Source organism: Curcuma longa, chromosome 17 (assembly GCF_044706935.1).
Source record: "Curcuma longa cultivar G26 ecotype Majalengka, Jawa Barat chromosome 17, ITB_CL_G26_1.1, whole genome shotgun sequence".
Classification (NCBI taxonomy): Eukaryota; Viridiplantae; Streptophyta; class Magnoliopsida; order Zingiberales; family Zingiberaceae; genus Curcuma; species Curcuma longa.
In genome coordinates, this window is record NC_133877.1 from 491641 (window position 1) to 501087 (window position 9447).

At 32.0% G+C, this 9447-nt stretch overlaps 1 protein-coding gene and 1 pseudogene across 1 annotated transcript in view; one reads left to right on the forward strand and one right to left on the reverse strand.

Annotated features, from left to right (window-relative positions):
- LOC141848475 (protein PEROXIN-4-like) overlaps window positions 1–7869 on the forward strand; it is an 8926-nt pseudogene extending 1057 nt beyond the window's left edge.
- The window catches only part of LOC141811893 (auxin-responsive protein IAA17-like), a 40773-nt gene that overhangs the window by 17377 nt on the left and 13949 nt on the right, over window positions 1–9447 (reverse strand). The gene's annotated exons all lie outside the window — the stretch shown is intronic.

Genomic DNA, 9447 nt, shown 5'->3' on the forward strand with positions numbered 1-9447 from the left:
TAATTGAAGCAAGGATACTATTTTATAATCTTTGATTACCTGACTTTTTCTGCATTAGGGGCCTTCAGAAACACCATATGAAGGTGGTGTTTTTCAGCTTGCATTTGCTATTCCAGAACAATATCCTCTATTACCTCCACAAGTTCGTTCCTTACCAAAATTTTTCATCCAAATGTCCATTTCAAGGTAGCTTCTTGTTTCCTCAAGTTTTTGTTATTTTTCATTTCAAGATTTTTATGTGTTGCTTATCAATTCAGAATAGTGGATTCTAGACATGCTGATATGTTTGGAAAATGTGTCAGTTAACCCTATAAAATTGTAACATCTCAATGGATGCATTACTATGGACAAAAATTTTATGGTGAGTTGAACAATGGATTGTAGCTTCACTACGGATTCCAGAAAGCTTTGGAAATTTGATGGTGAAATAGAAGTTCATTGAGACTGACAATTTGATTGCATGATGTGGAGACTTAATGTTGAAAATATCACTAATATTTTCATCATGAGGCGCTTGATATATTGATCGTTCTTATTCTTAACATTGATTGGTGCGAACAACTTTACATAAAAGCAAGCTCAAGTTATTAGAACCACTGCACTTGTCAATGTGAGGCCAATGATCATGGAGCATTTCAGCATCAGTAATTGTCATGATGCCCATCATGACTTTGAACTTAGAGATTTGATACACACACACACACACACACACACACACACACACACACACATATATATATATATATATATATATATATATATATAATTGGCTGACCATTTATTCTAAAAGATTGATATTAGGAAATAGACCAATTATATTTAATGGATCATCACATTTGCCCATGTGGGACCAATGAAAGTGGAGTCTTCTAGCTTCAATAAGTTCCCTCTCACCCATCATGATCTAGAGGTATGATTTTGTTTTTACGATAGCTAGAATTCAAAGCTCAAACCCCCTGTTCCAATACCATATTAACATTGATTGACTAACACTCGTTTAAAAGCTTGAGTTATTAGGGAATACCAATTTATATTTATATAATAACCATCTGTTTCAGATTAGGAATAAGAATCAAATTACAAATTTTAAATTCTGGTTTTGAGTTGTTTGGTAATTATTCTATTTTCATTTGTTATCTTTTAATTTGGTAGCCATTCTATGGAATAATTTGTATTAACCACTTTACGTAATTATTTCCTAGTTTTTGTTAGTATCAAATCTATGAAAGTGTCTTTGTTTTGTTTAATAGTTATTGTAATTGGTGGCTTAAATTATGATGGCGCATTAATTTAATATCAAAGTATTGTTGTGTCATATCAATTTGGTTTCAGAGCATTCTTTTGCTACATCAGAATGTTGTTGTGCTATATCATCACCGCACCTTCCATGTGGAACCGATGGGCATGGAGCCTCTTAGCCTCAACAATTATTAAGGCTTTGTTTTCTATAGGGGATGGGAACTAGTGAAAATAAAAAAAATAAAAACAAGGAAGAAGAGAAATAAGAGTGATTCCCTTTTATAGTTTAGGAAATATTTTCCATCATTTCTTTGGAGGATTAATAGGAGCATAAATCATTCCTTTTCATTTCTAAATTCAAAATCTATAAATAAGAAAAGTATTAAATATTAGGTGAAAAGATAAATACAAGAAAAAATATATTTTTGTTTTTTTTTATGATTAGTTGGATCTGGCTTGTTTGCTCCCACCTAAAACAAAATGAGAGAACATTTCTTTCCTTCCCTTAAATTCTTTCCCAATAAACAGGGAGATTTGGAATATATGTTCTCTACTTTCTCTTCAGTCTTTCTCTACAATGTTGTCGATGTACGAAAGCAGACTATATGTTTTGTTTGCCTGAACTTTTTCTATAATTCAGAAATAGATGTACACTCATAACCTGTTGTTCCCATTTTGTTGGTAAAGCTTGCACATGGATTTTCTACAGTTTATTATAGTATACATGCTTGTAAGGTAATTATCCATGGATGATTTTGATATTCTTGGTCAGCTTCCTGATAGATGGAGTGCTATTAACACTATTCTTGCTCTTATTTTGTCACATGTTCTTTTGATGAATTTATATTTCAATTTCCAGCTACTTATTTGATATGCAATTTTCATACTGAAAAACTAAAATTGATCATTATATTTTTTAAATTGCATACATCTCAATAGAGCTAATAGGTAGAATTGGTTCCTGCTAATGAAAACCTCAAGTTCGAGCTCCTTTATTGGAAAAACAATCCAGGCCCCTCCTAATACATTATACAAAAGTACTGCTTTCATTAAAAAAATTTGTTTTTCATGCTATTTGGTGAAACATTTCTATTAAAATTTTGATTGTTTTGACAATTTATGTTCTTATTTTATGTAACCATATTTTAAGTATGTTTCTTTGCTTTGGTAATTTTGGCATAATTTTGTACAAAGTTTCGTGAAATAACTTTATCTACAAAATTTATTAAGTTTACATTCTTGACAATGTGTCCTTACTTGTAGTGTGTTGGTATCATTTTGGTTAATTTTGGCATGATTTTGATACAAAATGCTCTTTATCAAGCTATTTAGTAAAGTATTTTGATGCTAAGAGGAGGGTTGACGTAGCACCAAGATAAAAAAAAATGAAGAGAACTCAAAATTTTATTGAACTACGAGATAATATAACAAGAGTGATTGAGATCCTTTTTATAGACCCATGATAGCCTATGAAGTAACTCTTTTCTTAAAAAAATATATATATAAAAATTTTACACTTATTAGAATGAAGACAAAATATATAGATTTAAATTTAGTAGTAATAAACGTAGCAAGATAATTGTTAAGATAGGAGATGATGAATTACCTAAAAATTTTAAGTATCTAAGATGGTTTTTACAAAAGGAGGAGAGAGGTAGATAGAGATATTTTACATAGAATACAAATAAGATGGTTGAAATGGAGTCAGGTGTTAAGATCCTTTGTGATTGTAAGTACTTATAAAACTTAAAAGGAAGTTTTACAAAATAGTGGTTAGGCTTGCTATGTTATATAGAGTTGAATGTTGGGATATGAATTGAGTGCACAAGTAGAAGATGAGAGTTATAGAAATGAGGATGATAAAGATGAATATGTGGACATATGAGTATGAACAAATAGGAAATGAGAACATTATAGAGAAATTCAGAATTGCATCTATTGAGGAAAAACTTTGAGAGATACGTTTAACATAATACTAACATATACTTAGGTTACCAATAAATACCTGAGTTAGGCAATATGAGAACATGACAAATTCATATGTTAATCGAGAAAGAAGGATACCAAAGAAGACTTGGTTGACAGTGATAAAATAGTATAAAATTTATTTAAATATAAGTAAGGATATAATAGGGGATTGAACCTAATGACATTGGACGATCCATATAGCTGACCCCAATGCAAGAGATGACAAAGGAGGTTCTACTAGTGTGGTTGGTGTACAATGCAACAAAGGTAAGGAGAGCAACTTGCAAAAGCACTATCATTGAAGAAAGTAGATGGTTAGCAAGTGAAAGTGGGAAGCTTGTTATGGATCTTCTATGATCTATAGAGATGATCATAGGCATTAGTGGGTCATGAAGACTAGAGGTGTCACTAGTGCTCATGGGATGAGGGAGCATAGATGATTGAGCTGCCAAGCTGTGTTAGTTGCACGATGGAATTTACTATTCCACTCGCTAATCAACATGCAAGATACTTTGGTATCGACACCAAAGTGGTGGCATGCGACAGAAATAGAGAGGGGAGAAAGAGGGGAGAAAAGAGAAATTGAGAGAGAGGGGAGAAGCCATATGAGAGAGGAATATCTTAGAGAGATGGACAAACAGTGGATGACAAGCACTATGGGTGAAGGATAGGGTGGACGACATTAGTGTTGTAGGTGGTAGCGGATGCTATGGGTGATAAGCGAGAGGGATAGAGAACAGGAGTGCATGTAGAAAGAAGAAAGAGAATTAAATAATTCTTGACCTTCTAAAAATACACTAACCTAATTAAATATAATTATCCCGAACTATCCTATATGTATATATAAACTTAAGTTTTATTTTAAATGAGTCAAAATAAATTCAAATCGATTTCAATTTGGACTCACTTGATTTTAACCACCATTTTGCTTATAGGCTCTAACTAATCCTAAAATAACTTTTGTTAATCTTAAAATTCAAAATATTGATTTGATTTAGCTTAATTAGTTATCTACTTTTTTATAAAAAATGAATTTAAATAGGATAAAATTTGATATTAACATATATGAAAATTTCTTTCTTATGTTTTGATTTTTGTGATATGGGGAGAGACTGAGATATCATCCTAGTTAGCAACGAAAAAATTATAGTTTGGTGAGATCATTTCAAGATTCTTCTCTTTTATATGTTCTCTTAACTTTGGTTCAAACATCAAAGAACAACTATGGTTGGACATGATGCCTTGATTAAATAAAAATTTATTTAAGTTAAGAAAATAATTATTTAATTTTTCTTTCATTATTTTTTATTTATTTCATTGGAATAACATTGAAAATACATGATCATTGCAATAATTGTGTATTAATCATATTAGATTAATTTTTACTAAAAAAACACTATTCATTTCAATTTAAAGGCATAAACAAATTTGAAATTTAAATTCTATTTTATCAAAAAAAATCGTGAATATGAATTTAAATTTAATTACAAAATTCAAAATCTAATTTAAATCTAAAATATAATATTTTGCCTCCTAAAATTTTGAAAAATTTGGATTTACCTATTTTTCACTTCATCCGAGAGTTTTATTTAGTCTTATCAAACAATATTTAGTGTTCAAAGTTCAAACAAAATTTGGATTTACCTATTTAGTGCTCATGAGTAAATTTCAAACAAAAGTACATCCTCAACAACACCTATATAAATTTCAAACTCAATTATATAAACCCATAAAAATATACAGCTTTTTCAAACAAAATTATATCCTCAATAATGAATGTTTGTTGGGCCTTTAAATTTGAAATTGCTCTAAAAATTAAAAAAAAAACCCTTGTTTACAGAGGAACAAGGATGGGCTCATTTTTCATTGGTCGTTCCAACATTCTATTTGTAATAGTTGAATAGTTAATAAATGTAAATTGTTACAAAACAAATAGTATACAATTTAAAAGTAATTTAAAAGTGATTAAAGCTTAATTGGTTGCAAACATTTTAAGCTTTAAAGTCTGTATTAATCAAATTATTCAACAAATATAAACAAAGAACAAACATGTATTAATTATAATTAAGTAAAAAGTTAATTATAGCACAAGTTATAACTTTATATTAATTAAAATTATTCATGGTATTAAGAATTAAAATTGGCAGAACTTATGAAAACAAATTCAAGCTATTGAATTAGAAATTCAATTCTAATACTAGTTGATGTAGCAATGAACACAGAGAACTCAAACTTCTATTGAACTTAAAAATAAATTATGAGCAATAATTTGTGGGTGGGATTGGGGTTCTTTTATAGACCCCCATAATTATCTAATCTCTTAAAACCAATGTTTAAGATTACCTAATCTATTATAACTAGCCTCTAGCAGGAAGTTATGTTACATACTAATAGGTTTGAGGTTTTGTGAAATTATTATTTTAATAAATAATACTTAAAAAACTAACTATAAAGATTGAAACTAACAACTACCTGAAGGGATTTTGGTATAATGGATGGTTGGAACCTAGGTTGAATTTTTGTTTTTTCAAATAGGAGGCTCAAACTCAGAATTCTTCGTTTGTAGGCATTCAATCAGGTACTTTACCATCTCAGTATCCTTTCAAAGGCGTGAACTCAGAACTTTTCATACAGTTGCTGTAGTTTGTTTTGTTAGCATAACTTGCATTGCCAAAGGCGTCATCGCCAAAGCTAGTCTGCCTGAAAGAAGTGCAACTGTGCAAATGGTTTTTCTGAAAGAACTCGTTCTGGATCAAATGGATGTTAGGTTTGTTTTATAATTGGAGCCTATGAAATTTTATGTGCAAATTAGGAGAAGAGGAACTTTCTATCATCAATAGGAACTGGAAGATTATCTTCTGAGGTTATCTTTTACCAAAAATTTCATTTATTAGTAAAATTGACAGTCATTAGGCATGGCAACAATGTCAGTGGCATATTTTGAGAGATTGGAATTGTAAGGATGCAATATTAATTTTTCTTGCTGCAAACTTAAATATACACATATCTAATTAGCTGTTGCCAATTACTTTGTAACTTGTCTCCATTAATCTAATTTCTTGATTCTGTTATGTTTCCAGACAGGGGAAATTTGTCTTGATATTTTGAAGAATGCATGGAGTCCTGCATGGACCCTCCAGTCTGTTTGCAGAGCTATTATTGCTTTAATGTCTCATCCAGAACCTGATAGCCCCCTTAACTGTGATTCAGGTTGGTTCTTGTGTTTCCAAAGTTTTCTTATCTAGGCATCTTTTACTTACTTTGATCCAATTTGATAATAAATTATTTTATTCCTAAATTGGATTAGTAACACTTGTTATTCTTCCATGAGCTTGCTAGCATAACTGATCAGATGTTATTATCTCAACACTTCTAGTGCATTTGTCAAAACTCTTGCAGTAGGTAATGCTAGTTATCCAGTTTCAGAACTACCGAATTTGAGAGAATGGAATTCGTTCGCTCATGCATTATATAAAATTGAGACTATGAAGAGAGAGCCAAAGTATTTTAGACCACTGTGCTACAGATAGTTGAGCAAGCTAGTGAAAAACCATTACATGTGTAATAGAAAGTGCATTTTGCAAAGTCACTCTATCATAATCTGGCTGAAGTGGAGTCAGTATTCTGATTCTCCAGAGTCAGACATGATCTTTCCAGATTTGGAGATCTGCTGGATTATAAGATTGAAAGACCAACAGACATCGCTGCCTCCAGATGCAATGTTAACAAGTTTGAACAATTTCTCCAAAAGTCTGCCATATCCTCCAGGAAGTGAGCTGAATAGATTAAACTGCTTAATTGACAGAGTTTATACTGGCCAAGAAATACCAAAGATGAAATGAATCAGACGATGACCAGCTAGAGCCGTCATGCTTGTGAAAAAAATGGTCTCAAGAGCTGCTCCCCCACAAAGAACACAAATGAGATCTTTGAGTGACACCTTCCTCAACAGATCGCAGTAGTTCAACCACATGAAAAACCATCACTTTAATAGTAGCAGAAGAGGACCAAATAATTACATGCCTAGGCACCTCCTTCCCTGTGGAAGAAATCCAGTAGGCTGATCTAATAGAGAACCGCCCAATACACTAATTAACAAGTTGCAACTTGTCGTTAGAAGATAACAGCTTAACTCATGCAAAACTTAACATAAGTTGCTCTTTGAAAGAGCACTTACAAGTGACAGATTAAACTTAAATTGCACTATGCATGCCGACCATCCTGGAAAGTTGAATTCATGTGTACATCTAAACACATAGTTGTCTGTTAAATATAGTCATGAAAACATCAAATTGTTCCTCATTTTCATCACGTGTGATCATACAGGCAATCTCCTTCGATCAGGTGATGTCAGAGGCTACCGGTCGATGGCTAGAATGTATACCAAGCTTGCTGCCATGCCAAAGAAGGGCGCTGAGAGCAGCCATGCAGTATAATGTTTGTGCACTCCCCTATCGTTGTAAAAGAGATTAAAATTCTGGGTCACAAATAATTAAATGCCTTTGATGAGCTGTCCTCGTTAATCAAGTGAACAGTTTGAGTCTCTGTGGTCTTTCAATGATATTGTACCTAACCGTCATGTGACTTGCTGATGAATTGTCTAAAAGTGCTGGTAGCTATCTGGATCTGCTCCACAGGAAAGATACATTTGTCATTATCCAAGTTCATGCCTCTCTCGTTCACTTTTTGGTAGATTGATATTCTGTCATGGAAAGTTGGTACCAAATTATTTCTCATGACTTTATGGAATAGATGCTCCTCGAATTGTCGTAATTCTGCTGTAAAATTGCGATGACAATATGTTGTCACAGATGTCCTTTAATTTTGTAATGAACTCTATTGCACGAGGGTGACGATCTCTGTTGTTTCTATCTTTGCAAAAGCAAACTGAAAATTGGAAACAAATGTTTCAATTATAGATTGCAACCCTATGGCTGACTTTTGCCATTGTTTTGACACTGCAATTTTCAAGAGCTATGAACCTAAAATCCTTTCTAGCATTCTTACCATTTTGATAAGCTTATCTCCATGAGCAATGCAAGGATGACATTATACATTGTGATATTCAGCCAGAGAACATACTGTTGGATGATGCACTTGTGCCAAAAACAGTTGATTTTGGTCTAGCAAAGCTCGTCGAAAGGAACTTATATTGCGCCTGAATGGATTTCAAGTATGTCCATCACTACAAAAGTAGATGTTTACAGCTACGGAATGATGTTGTTCGAGATCATATCGGGAAAAAGAAACCTAACGTACATGGGAGAAAGTAGTTTTGAGTTCTTCTCCTTAGTCACAACAAACAAACTCGTAATCGGAGATGTCAAAAGCTTGCTAGACCAAAGGCTAGAGGGTAAAGCCAACTCAGAAGAGTTTGAAATAGCTTATAAACTTGCTTACTGGTGCATTCGAGATGATGAGAGCTCGAGGCCAACGATGAGTCAAATTGTTCAAGTTCTAGAGGGCAATCTAGATGTTGGCATTCCTATTGTTCCAAGATTACGCCAAGTCCTAAACGAATCATGGACCAAGAGTGTAAATTCCTTTAGTTCACCTCAGAACTAAGGATTAATGTGCCACTTCTATTAGTTCTTATATATAAGGAGTGTTGCAACTTAAATCCTGTTTAAATTCCAATAAAACCAACAGAAAGAGTCGTAGTGAGTTCCAATTTAAATGTTGTAACATGTATTTTTTTGCCCCATCAACTTCAACTAGCTCTTATAGTCACAGTCAAGAAAAATCTTTTGATTTTTAATTTCTTTCTTTAATTTTATTAGTTATGATTATAAAGAAAATATTTTTTATCATGAGAATTATAAAAGATAAACTACGTAATTAAATGAATGATAATTGGATGAGTAATAATTTTATTATCTATATTAAAAAATATATTTTTTAATAAAATTATTATATAAAAGTTTCAAAACATGAAAATTTAAAAAGAATAATTGTAAAGTTGCTATTATAATGACTATAAAGTCATTGTATTGGATGAAGAATCTTTCGAATTTTAACTTCTTTCGTTAATTCTATCGATTGTGATTGCAACGGTAAAGAGAGTATTTTTTTATTATGAGAATTGTGAAAAAGCTATGCCCCCTCATTTATGCTAACATGTGGAAGTCAAAAAAAAAATCAATTGATGAAATTTTAATTGGGCTTATCCTCAGAGCGGTCCTTGTTGTACAAGGGTCCTGGGTGAAATTATAATTTTTAGACCCTGACACAGTAGCATAT